Here is a 13293-nt window from a genome sequence, read left to right on the forward strand (position 1 = left end):
CTAGTGTATTTTTCATTTCAGTTATTGTATTGTTCATCTCTGTTTGTTTGTTCTTTAATTATTCTAGGTGTTTGTTCTTTAATTCTTCTAGGGCTTTGTTAACATTTCTTGCATCTTCTCGATCTTTGCCTCCATTATTTTTTCCGAGGTCTTGGATCATCTCACTATCATTATTCTGAATTGTTTTTCTGGAAGGTTGCCTATCTCCACTTCATTTAGTTGTTTTTCTGGGGTTTTATCTTGTTCCTACATCTGGTACATAGTCCTTTGCCTTTTCATTTTGTCTTTCTGTGAAAGTGGTTTTTGTTCCACAGGCTGCAGGATTGTAGTTCTTCTTACTTCTGCTGTCTGCCATCTGGTGGATGAGGCTATCTAAGATGCTCTGCAAGCTTCCTGTTGGGAGGGACTGGTGGTGGGTAGAGCTGGGTGTTGCTCTGGTGGGCAGAGCTCAGTAAAACTTTAATCAGCTTGTCTGATGAGGGGTGGAGCTGAGTTCCCTCCCTGTTGGTTGTTTGGTCTGAGGCTACCCAGCACTGGAACCTACAGGCCTTTTGGTGGGGCTAATGGCTGACTCTGGGAGCGCTTATACCAAGGAGTACTTCCCAGAATCTCTGCTGCCAGTATCCTTGTCCCCATGGTAAGCACAGCCATCCCCCGCCTCTGCAGGAGACCCTCCAACCCTAGCAGGTAGGTCTGGTTCAGTCTCCTATGGGGTCATTGCTCCTTCCCCCTGGGTCCTGTTGCACACACTTACCTTGTGTGTGCCCTCCAAGAGTGGAGTCTCTGTTTCCCCCAGACCTGTCAAAGTCCTGCAATCAAATCCTGCTAGCCTTCAAAATCTGATTCTCTTGGAATTCCTCCTCCTATCGCCAGACCCCCAGGTTGGGAAGCCTGACATGGGGCTCAGAACCTTTATTCCAGTGGGTGGACTTCTGTGGTATAAGAGTTCTCCAGTTTGTGAGTCACCCACCCAGTGGTTATGGGATTTGATTTTATTGTGATTGCGCCTCTCCTACTGTCTTATTGCGGCTTCTCCTTTGTCTTTGGATGTGGGGTATTTTTTTGGTGAGTTTCAGTGTCTTCCTGTTGATGATTGTTCAGCAGTTAGTTGTGATTCCAGTACTCTCACAAGAGGGAGTGAGCACACATCCTTCTACTCCGCCATCTGTTTTTTACTCTTGAGGCAAGAAATGCTCATTAAGAATTTTAAGTGCTGACTATTTAAAGCATTTTTATTATGGAAAATTTCAAACATACAAAAAGAAGAGAAAATAAAAACTCCCATGTACGTATGAACCACTACCTCACTTCAACAGTTACCAAGTCAGGGCGGTCTGTACTCCCATTCTTTTTTATATGCTTTATTTACTTTATAATATATGTTGCCCAAAAGTTCATGTAAGTCGGCTTTTGAAGACGTAATATATAAACATGTTCTTAAAAATATTTTGTTGTTATGTAGATTATATCCACACCTAAGTTAAAAAATAGAACATTACTGGTATCTTAAAACCTCTATTTGACACTATTTTCATCTAATCCCAACTCCTTGCTCTACCACTGGAGGTTCCCGCTATCCTGAATTTTGTGTTAATCATTCCCATGATTTAATTTTTTACTTCTGATATTTCTATAAATGGAATCATACTATATGCATTCTGCTGTGTTTTTCTTCTTTCACACAATATTACGTTTAAAATTTTCATTCATTTTGTTGCACCTAGCAGTGGTTAATTACATAGTATTCTTTTATATGCAAATACAACACTTTATTTCTCTGTTCTGTTGTCAGTGGGCATTTTGGCTGTGTACGGAATTTTGCTGTTAAAAAAATGCTGCTTATGAACAGTTCTGTACGTATGTTCTGATATAAATGTGTAAGAATTTTTCCAGGGTATATACTTAGGAGTGTAATTGCTGGGTTGTCAGGTATGTGTCTTTCACTAGGTAATTCCAAATTGCTTTCCTAAATGTTTGTGCCAGTTTACACACTTACACTTACCTACCACTTTGCAGATATTTGGAATTATTGGACATTTTTTTTTCCATTTGGGCTTTAGTTAGTATTTTCCAGATTACCAATGAACTGAGTACATATTTATATTTATTGGCCATTTTCTTCTTCCATTTTTTTTTTTTTTTTTTGAAATGACTCTTCCTAGTGGCTTTGCCTATTTTTCTGCTGGGTTGTTTGCCTATTATGATTTATGGGAGTCCTATTTGTATTATAGATATTAACGCCTACTTGGTTATAAGGGTTACAAATATCTCCTAGCTTGTTGTTTGTCTTTTCACTCCCTTTATGGTGTATTCTAATGTACAGAAGTTCTCAATTTTTATATAGTCAGTGATGATCAATCTTTTCCTTCATGATTTGAGATATTTGTGCCTAGTTTATACAGGACATCCTTCCCAATCCTTATGTATAAGTCAGGCTTCAGTCTTACAGTCCTTTCATTCATGGGACTCCAAAATAAGGCCTTACTTTTTTTTCCATGGGAAGTGACTCCTAAAGCCTTGTGGCTAGTTTACTTTCTGTATTTTAATCAGTCCAGTGCACACAGTCTTGTGAACCAGTATGGTTATGGTAGGTCTCAGTGTCATAGAGCGGGTAACTGGAAACTATACCCATTGTATGATGTTAAAATATTTCCATGTATTTATTTTAGTGTTCCCCTTGTAAGTTCTTGCCTACTTTACCAACTGAGTGGAGACCTTAAATGAGATGTTAAAGGTAATACCACAAAGAACACTTTATGAAATTCCTAAGCACATTCAGTTTACTTTCTGTTGAAATTTGTGGAGAAAGACAATGGGAAACTGACAGCAGATATGTTGAGAAAGGTATAATTTTCAACTGCATAGCACTCCTATATAAAACTTAAGGAAAAGAAAAAAAGTCAAGTTCTTCAAGAACTGGTTAGCTTGAAGAATTGTTCTACAAAAAACTAAACTCTGTCTACCTGGCTTCTGTGTTCTATACAGAGTTTTTTGGAGATAATTTATGATGACTCTATTATATTGGTCTATTCCATGTATGGCTATCCTACTTTGCATCAAAATCAAGTTCTCTTAATTACTATAGTTTATATCAAATTTTGATATGTGATAATGCAAATCCCCCATTTTATTCTTTATCTTCATAAATTGAAGTTGGACCTTTGCCCTTCAATGTCAGTTTTAGGATCAACTTTTAAAATTCCATCAAAAACAAGAAGAATTTTGATTGTGTTTACATTGAATCTCTGGATCATTTTGGGAAGAATCACTACGTTTACAAAATTGAGTCTTTATATTCATGAATGTGTCATGCTTCCACATATCTCTTTAATGTCCTTCAGTAAGGTTTTTCTCCATAGAGGTTTTGAACATCTTTGGTTGATTTTGTTTCTATTTTTTCACTCTATTTTTAGCCATTATAAATAACAATTAAAAATTTAAGTTGTTGATATAAAAAATGTTCATGACTTTTGTATGAAATCTACCCAGTAATCTTTTGAATGTTTTTATTCTAATGATCTTTCTAAGGATCCTTTTGGGTTTCCTATAGATAAAATAATATAATGCCTAGATAATGGCAGGTTTGTTTCTTTTAAACTTTCGTTTCTTTTACTTGTCACATTGTGGTAACTAGCACCTCTACGTTAATGTTAAATAAAAATGGAAGATCCTTTTCTTGTAGATTAATTAGATGGGAATTGACAGTTTAAAAATATTGAGTTTCTGCTCTTAAAACATGGTAAATATCTCCATTCATTTAGATTTTCTTTTGAGTACTTCTTGAAAGTTTTATATTGTGTTGCATATAAACTGATTTTTTTCCCCCTTGTTACAAGTTGTATTTTCCTGCTTCTTTGCATACCTGGTAACTTTTTTTTTTTTTTTTTTCGGTACGCGGGCCTCTCACTGTTGTGGCCTCTCCCATTGCAGAGCACACGCACCGGACGCTCAGGCTCAGCGGCCATGGCTCACGGGCGCAGCCGCTTCGCGGCATGTGGGATTTTCCCGGACCAGGGCACGAACCCGTGTCCCCTGCATCGGCAGGCAGACTCTCAACCACTGCGCCACCAGGGAAGCCCCATACTTGGTAACTTTTGATGTCAGATATTGTTAATTTTGTCTTTTGGGGGTCTGCATATTTTTGTATTCCTATGAATATTCTTTTTTTTTTTTTTTTTTTTTTGGCGGTACACGGGCCTCTCACTGTTGTGGCCTCTCCCGTTGCGGAGCACAGGCTCCGGACGCGCAGGCTCAGCGGCCATGGCTCACGGGCCCAGCCACTCCGCGGCATGTGGGATCTTCCTGGACCGGGGCAGGAACCCGTGTCCCCTGCATCGGCAGGCAGACTCTCAACCACTGCGCCAGCAGGGAAACCCCCTATGAATATTCTTGAGCTTTGTTCTGGGATGCAGTTTTCAGTTGAATTTGGGTGTTTTTCTCTCATGGAATTGGTTTTCTTTATATGTTTGCCAATTCTTCATTGTCTGCTCGTCTTTCTTTGTTTTTGAGAATTGCTACACATTTCTTTGTGGGTGCTAGTTATATTACCTTGTCTGGTTCTTCTCATTTTCCATGATATGCTTCTAAATAGAGTTTGGTGGCAGTTTGTGAGTGTGTTGTTCCTCATTCTTGGGATTAGTTGTTACTTGTGTGCTTCACTGTCTCTCTAATCTCAGATCTATGTTCACTACATCATTCTGAGAGCAAATACTATATTGCTGTTGAGCACCTCTTTCTTAGCCAAAGCTGGAGATGGAGGAGAGCCCCATTAGCCAAGGTGCTCTGAATTAATTTTCCTAATTAATCACTTGAATACCTAAAATCCCTTCCTGCAATTTGTATAATACGGTGGTACCTACCAGCGGAGTTTCCTTGGACTGTTGCCATTTTTTGTGATAACCTTCTGCTTCTACTTGGAGCTTTGGTTTCCTCCAAACTTATTTCTGTGTAAATCTTATGCCATCTGCATTATTATTATTATTATTATTATTTTGCGGCAAGCGGGCCTCATACTGTTGGGGCCTCTCCCATTGCGGAGCACAGGCTCCGGACGCGCAGGCTCAGCGGCCATGGCTCACGGGCCCAGCCGCTCCGCGGCATGTGGGATCTTCCTGGACCGGGGCAGGAACCCATGTCCCCTGCATCGGCAGGCGGACTCTCAACCACTGCGCCACCAGGGAAGCCCCTGCATTATATTTTAAAGCACAATTTCTTCAGAATTTCTGCCTCTCTGGTAGCCCTTTTTGTTTGTTTGTTTTCTACTGTTGCTATAGATATATTCTTTTAAAATACTTATCTTTTCTGACAGTTTATGGGCTATAGGGTAGAATATTGTGGACACGTGTTCAGTGGTTACATGTTTCATTATATGAAGGTGTACCATAAGTAGTTTATCACCCTTATTAATAAGAGATTTAGGTGGTTTACAGTGTACATATGTTATATTGTAGTAAACATTCTTGAACATATATCTTAAAATATGTAAATATTTCTGAAGGGTAAATTTTTTAATGGAAATTTTTTGTGAAAGCATATATGTTTCTTGCTTTTGATAAATTTTAAGAGTATACGTTGTCAAATTATCCTTCTAAAAATGTGTATTTACATTTGTTCAAACCCAAAGAATGTATAATACCAAGAATGAACTGCAAACAGTGGACTTTGAGTGACTATGATGTGTCATTGTAGGTTCATCAGTGGTAACAGTTGTACCACTCTGGTGAGGGATGCTGATAATGGTGGAGAAGCTCTGCATACTTGGGGGCAGGGAATATATGGGAAATCTCTGTACTTTCCCTTTAATTTTGCTGTGAACCTAAAATTGCTCTAAAAAACAAAGTCTTAATTTTTAAAAGTGTATTTATTTAGTAAAGACTTATAGTAGTTGCAGATGTGAGTCATTATTCTAAGCTCTTTACAGATATTAAATAATGTGTTCTTCTCAATAACCCTATGATGTAATATTATCCCCATTTTAGAGATGAGAAAACTAAGGGGGCACAGAGAGATTAAGAAATTTGTTCACGGTCATATAGCTAAATTATATCAGTTCACATCACACAAAACTGTGTTTCACCATGAAACATTTAAATATTTGCCAATCTAACTGAAAAGTAGTATTTCATTACTCTTTCATTTTGTATTTCTGTATAAGTGAGATTAAACATATTTTCATATCTTTATTAGTTATTTGTAATGTCTAATTTTGCTCATTGTCAATTAGATTGTTTCTTTTCCTTATTGATTTACATGTGATCTTTGTATCATGCATAAATTAACCCATTGTTTTCATAGGTATTGTGGATCTTTGTCCTCAGCTTGCCATTTGCTTTTGACTTCATTTTTTCCAGAAGTAAGTTAAACTTTTTTAAATGTATTGTCATATATTCTTTTTTATTATGGCTTGATTTGTATGCTTATTTTGGTCTAACTGGAAGTTATCTTGAGGCAAGAATTGAGAGAGTTAAGGATTTGGCTTTATTATTTGTATGTTCATTTATTTACCTATTCATACAAATGGCTAGCCAGTTGGTCCAACAGAATTTTATGAATTCGCTGATTAGAAATGCCATACTTATCATACTAAATTCCAATTTGAAATTTTGTCCAGAAATGTTACACTAACTTTTGTTATTATGGTAAATTACAGTATTGCTTGTTACATGGATTTTCAGTTTTCAAATCATTAAAATGCAGTAGGATGTAATTAATAGTGAAATAGCATCAGGCATAACTTAATTACTCAGAATGAAGCAGAAGGTATTCTAGGATATTATAATGCTTCAGGTTATTTTTATGAAAATCAGTTATAATTAGAATGAAGAATTTTAGTGCCAATTGATTATATCTATTGCTAGAATGCTAGATACATCATAATTATTAATATTTATAAAGTTCTAAAACATAGCTTATTTGATTTGCTCGCATTCTATTTAAACACTAAAGATATAAAGTATTCATTTTATCCTCACCTGCCTACTTGATGAGATCGTATTGGAGGAAAAAATATTGATTCTAATTTGAAAAACAATGTTTCTCCCTCCTGAGTCCTAACTTCCTCCATTAGTGAGAGAGAGTAAAAGGCTATACCTTAAAAAACAATCATACCCTTTGTATTTACTAAGTATTTTGAAAACTTTACCAAATTACAAATATTACCTAATATCTTAGGTGATGGATTGTTAATTTATACTGAGTATTAGATCAATGTCCCAAGTTTGGTGTGTTAGATATTATTCAGTATGTTTGTGCATTTCACACCCAAATATTTAATATGTGAACTTTCAGTGATTATTTAATTGAAACTGGGGAGGGAAGAGCATACTTAAATCTCTCTGTGCCCACATAACGTGTATTTTGTTAATGTTGAACATGTAATTATTTCATTTTGGTTTAATCATACATTCAAAAGAAATACCATTTATAGGCACAAAGTTGTTTCTGGGGGATTAGCTCCTTATTGTTTTTCACTGCCTAGGTTTTAAAACTAAACAAAAGTTATTTTAAAAATAATGTATAAAAGACTATAATATAGCTTAGACCAGAAAAATGACTAATTTTATGGGATTTTAATCAGAAATGTTGGCTTACCGAGTTTAATACAATGTACTTTCATCAGTGTAATGTTTCACTCCTATAAAACCAGAGAGCATTAAAAATAAAACAGTAAGGATATTGCTGTTTTTAGCTTTTTATTGTAAATATTTAGTTTGAATTCCCGGTTCTCTTTACTTTTTTCTATTGGAATAAGCAAGATATGTACTTAAGGATATCATTGAGAATTTGTATCACAAACAGGGAAACTGAAAGACAAGAAGAAAGTGCATGAGAAAAAAAAAAGAGAGTCTCATTATTGACCATACATGGAGTTTCAAAATGAAAGGACAAAGCTAATTAATTAAATTAAGTCAATTGAATTTTTAAAAATTTCTAGGCTTTTAAATAGGAAAGATCTTTCTCCAACTAGCTAGTTGTTTATTATGATAGTTGACTATTTATTTACTTATTTATGTATTTATTTGGCTGCATTGGGTCTTCATTGCTGCGTGTGGGCTTTCTCTAGTTGTGGAGAGCAGGGGCTACTCTTCGTTGCGGTGAGCGGGCTTCTCATTGCGGTGGCTTCTCTTGTTGCGGAGCACGGGCTCTAGGTGTGCGGGCTTCAGTAGTTTCGGTGCGCAAGCTCTGGGGCACGCAGGCTTCAGTAGTTGTGGCTCAGGGGCTCTAGAGTACAGGCTCAGTAGCTGTGGTGCACGGGCTTACTTGCTCTGTGGCATGTGGGATCTTCCCAGACCGGGGATCGAATCCCTGTCCCCTGCATTGGCAGGTGGATTCTTAACCACTGTGCCACCAGGGAAGTCCCTGATTTTTTAAATAGACTGGAAAGTTAGTTAACAGTCTATGATGTGTTCCTGCATATAAGGCTATAATTGTGTAAACAAGAATTTAACACATTATTCATACGGGGTAGATCTACTGTATCATTTATTGGCAGTCATTTGACTATGTGATGTTAAAAGTTTTTTCCAACTAAAAGCAGTATCAGATTAGGCATCCATTATCTGTTCCCTTGGAGAATTTAGAAGTGCTGAATTTCTCATTAGCACAAGAAGCATTATTTTGGCAAGTTCTTGAATACCCATGTAGTCTTTGTCCCTTGGTATCAATCATATTCTTCATCACTAGATTAATACTCTTGAGAGTTAAGTTCTAATCACATTTCATTTGTACATTCCCCCAAAGTGCTTATATTCATTCATTCAGTAAACACCTTTAATTTGCCAGGGACTGTGCAAGGTTAAGTAGTCAGGATGAAGATCTGCTATTTTCCTGTCCCGTATCTCCAGAAACTTACTAACTTGTTGAGCATATGGCAGGTGCTCAACAAATAGTTTCCGAGTAAATTTAGGTCATGGATAACCCCCTAACATTTGGAAATTAAACAGAACACTTCAAAACAACCCATGGTCAAGGAAGAACTCACAAAGGATATTAGAAAATGTTTTGAATTTAGGAATAATGAAAATATATCCAAGCTCATGTGATTTAATTTAAGCAGTGCCTAGTCGGAAAATTATAGCTGTACATGCTTATATTAGAAAAGGAAAAAAGTTTACAATCAACTATCTCAGCTTCCATCTCTAGAATCCAGAAAAAGATGAGCAATTAACCCCCAATAAGTACTATGAAGGAAATAACAAAGAATGAAAATCAATAAAATCGGAAATGGACAAACAATAGAGAAAGTAAACCCAAAATGACATAGAAAACAGAGACAAGATAGAGAAAACCAATAAAACCCTAGATAATTCAAAGGGGAGAATAGATAGGTTTTTAGATAAATGATTCTGGAACAACTCAATATCATATGGAAAAAAAACCCCAATATTACCTCAAGCATAAGAAACAACTCAAAATGTATTATAGATCTAAATGTAAAAGTTAAAACTCTAAAACTTCTAGAAGAAAACACTGGGGAAAAATCTTTGTGTCCTTGGGTAGGCAAAGGTTTTATAGATAGGACACAGAAAGCACTTACGAAAAAAAGATATTGAAAAATTGGACTTCATTTAGAACTCTGCGCTTCCAAAGACACTTTATAAAATGAAAAGGCTTGCCACAGATGGAGAAAATATTTTGTAATAATATATCTGATAAAAGTCTTGTTATCCAGAACAGATAAATAACTCTTAGAAATTAATAAAAAGACAACCCAGGTTAAGAAGTGAGCAAAAGACATAACACAGACATTATACAAAAGAAAAGATATAAATGGCCAATAAATACATGAAAACAAGCTTAATGTCATTAGCCATCAGGTAAAAGTAAATTAAGCCACAAGATATCACTACACACCTATTAAAATAGCTAAAATTGGAAAGTTTGACATTACCACGTGTTGACAAAGATGTAGAAAAATTGGAATTCTCACACACTGTTAGTGGGAGTATAAATTGGTACAAGCATTTTGGAAAACTGTGTTTCGTAAATATGCATTTACTGTATGATTGAGCAAATCCACTTCTAAGTATTTGCCCTAGAGGAATGAAACCACGTCCATATAAAGATTTGTACCTGAATGTTCATAGCAGTTGAATTCATAATAGCCTGGAGTTTGAAAAAAAAAACAAATTCCATCCACAGATGAATCGACAAATTATGGTTTATTCAAACAATGGAATACTACTCATAGTAAAAGGGACAGAGTACTATGACTTACAGCACCCTGGATGAATCTTAGAACCATTACGTAGGCTGAAGGTAAGAGGCCAGAAGTGAACATACATACTCTATGTATGGATATATGAAATTCTAGAATAGGGAAAGTTAACCTATATTGAGAGCACATCAGTGGTTGCCTGGGGTGAGGTATTTTGGGTTTGGGGGGTTTTTGTTTTTGCTTGAATACAGAGGGGCACAAGGAAGATTTGGGGGGGAATGAAAAAATTCTATATATTTTGATTTTGTTTATAAGTTGTATACATTTGTCAAAACTCATCAAACTGCATTTTATTCTATGCAAATTGTACCTATATAAAGTTGATATAAAGTTATGAATTAGATGACACTCTGTTCTCTGAAACTTATAGGGATTGTCATTCTTAAAGGTTATTGGATTTGGGGGAGGAGTAGATTTTTGACTACCAATTCAATTTATATTATTTGTATTTAATTTATTTAGATTTTATATTTTAATTTAAAGCGAAAATCAGTGATGAATCAATAGTCTAGAATTTCAATTTAAGGTACTTTTCTTCACTTCTTTTTTTTTTATTATTTATTTATTTTTTTTGCGGTACGCGGGCCTCTCACTGTTGTGACCTCTCCCGTTGTGGAGCGCAGGCTCCGGACGCGCAGGCTCAGCGGCCATGGCTCACGGGACCAGCCGCTCTGCGGCATGTGGGATCTTCCCGGACTGGGGCACGAACCCGTGTCCCCTGCATCGGCAGGCAGAGTTTCAACCACTGTGCCACAAGGGAAGCCCTCTTCACTTCTTATTAAGCGTTATGAGATGTTTGGTTACTGAGGGAAGAGGGTTCTTGTTTCATTCTGTTTCTTTCTCCATTTATTTCAAACCTTGGCTAAACTATTCTTAAGAGTTATCCTGAGATCTAGGCTGGGTTACATTCTGCTCTTCTGTGTTTCCATATCACTTATAACATTGTGCAATTTTCAAGAGATCTTGATACCATGCCAGGCATTGCTTGTTTAGGTAGGGCAGAGGTAAAATATTTCTTAACTGAAGAAATTGATGCTTAGATAATTTGTGATTCTTGAAAAATCTCTGGATATATTTAGCCACATATCTTGATCCAGGTTACTGTCTCAGTTTTTTTTTCCCTTGGTTGTTATTATTTATATCTTTCCATTTAGCTAGGGATCATAAACTCAGTTTGGAAGTCAGAATGAGTGAGCTGGACAGGATATTAAGACAATAGAGAATGGTGGAGGCTGTGCAAAACTGGAGAACGCATCCCTCTGACTAAGGCATTTAAATAGCATAAAGAAATTAAAACAACTTGCCTGCCAAGCAAATATGTCTTTAGGCCACGTTCAACTGGTTGACACCATTATGAATCCATTGACTTGTGACTTAAAATATATAGTACCATTTAAAGAAGTTTCTCAATTAAGAGGCAAGGAATATCCTGGGAAGCTTTTCAAACAATACATATTCCCCTTACCATCTGCCTAACTGAGGATGACAGGTATACTACCTTGGTATCCGGTGCTAAATGATCATAATCAAGTTGATGGCACCATGTGGCTTTAGTTACTGGCCATTGCTAACAATTTTCTTTTTGCCAGCAGAGAATGTTAATTTTGCTGTGGGTTTTAGCAGAACTACATTTGTGCACAATTGCATTATTAGAGAAATGACAAGAGATAACCATATGTAGTTCTCAAATGACCCATATTACAATGTCGAGTACTTGGGCAAGAATTCTCTTTTCTCATGTATTATTCATCTATCCATTTATTCATCCATTCAATAAATATTTAAATGTATGCAAAAATGAGTTAGTGGTTTCTTTTCTCTGAAGATACTTAAAACTTAGTGTTGGGTGGGAGAATATCTAGCACTGGTATTCAAATGGTGAATGTCACTGAGATGGGCTTAATGAAGCCTCTTAGGATCAGCTGGACTGCTAGCAAATGCTTCATTTCCTGTGGCTTTCCTCACAAGCTGAGCAGAGCTTCAACAGTTCTCACAACAATTATCACCCTCTTGTTCTGTAGGTCTCAAGTTTTTTGCATTAGTCAGGTTGAAGGATTCATGGTATTAATCAGGACTGAAGTTGTTATTTATCACCTGCTGGGTGAGAAATAATAATTTTGGCACTAGTGGGGCAGCAGGCCAGAGGTATCAAATTAAGTAAAACATCCAAACACTAGCAAGGATCATTTCTCTGATTAATGAATTGTTACAAAGAAAAAGTGCTACTCATTATCTGGTCTTACCAATACAAAGTGGGGCATGTAAGCAAAAAAGTACCAGCTTGCTCAGACCAATTTTTCTGTTTATTTCATTCCTTCCTTTTCTTGCCCTTTCTCCATTCTCCCTCACTTTTTTCTTTTTTTACTATGAACAGACTTGTGTAGCCAGTCACATTATTTTTTGCTTTTTGCTACCAAATAACACAAATGGACCAATACTTTATATTTTAATAGTACATTAGGAAATATTTCTGGCTATCAAAGCAATGATTTTTGTGACCATTAAGAAATTAAACTGAGTTCAAAAGAGGTTAGGTAAATAACCTTTTAAATGTTGAATTATCTCCTCATACATGTATAAATTAAAGACTTTACTATAAACATCAATGTATTTTACTTTTTCTACTTTGAACTAAATACCATTTCTGAAGGGCTTATTTTAGAAAGGGTAAAGTTTCATTTCTGTTCGTTAGGTTTTGTTTTGTTTTGTTTTTTCACAACTCCAAATAAGAAAAACTCATTTTTACTCTGACTTCTAGAGTAATCTTTACTTTTCATTAATGCCATCTAAGAGCTTCCACTTCCAGTCATTATGGGAGTAACAGGGACTGGGTTTATTTTCCTGCCTTAAACAGCTAAAGAAAACAGACAAAATAGATGAAACAATGGTTTTCAGACGCGAAACAATAGTCAGTTCAGGACAGTGATCCTTGCATGAAAGGGAAACACAGGGTGAACCTTCACTTACCCCCGCTTCTGCCTAGACAGCATCTCCACGCTGCAGCAAAGGAGAGAGGAACCCTAACAGAGCTCAGTAGATTTCCTGAGTTGAGAAGACAAGAGTTGAGAGTTCACGAA

This window comes from Stenella coeruleoalba (genome assembly GCF_951394435.1).
Source record: "Stenella coeruleoalba genome assembly, chromosome: 6".
Classification (NCBI taxonomy): domain Eukaryota; kingdom Metazoa; phylum Chordata; class Mammalia; order Artiodactyla; family Delphinidae; genus Stenella; species Stenella coeruleoalba.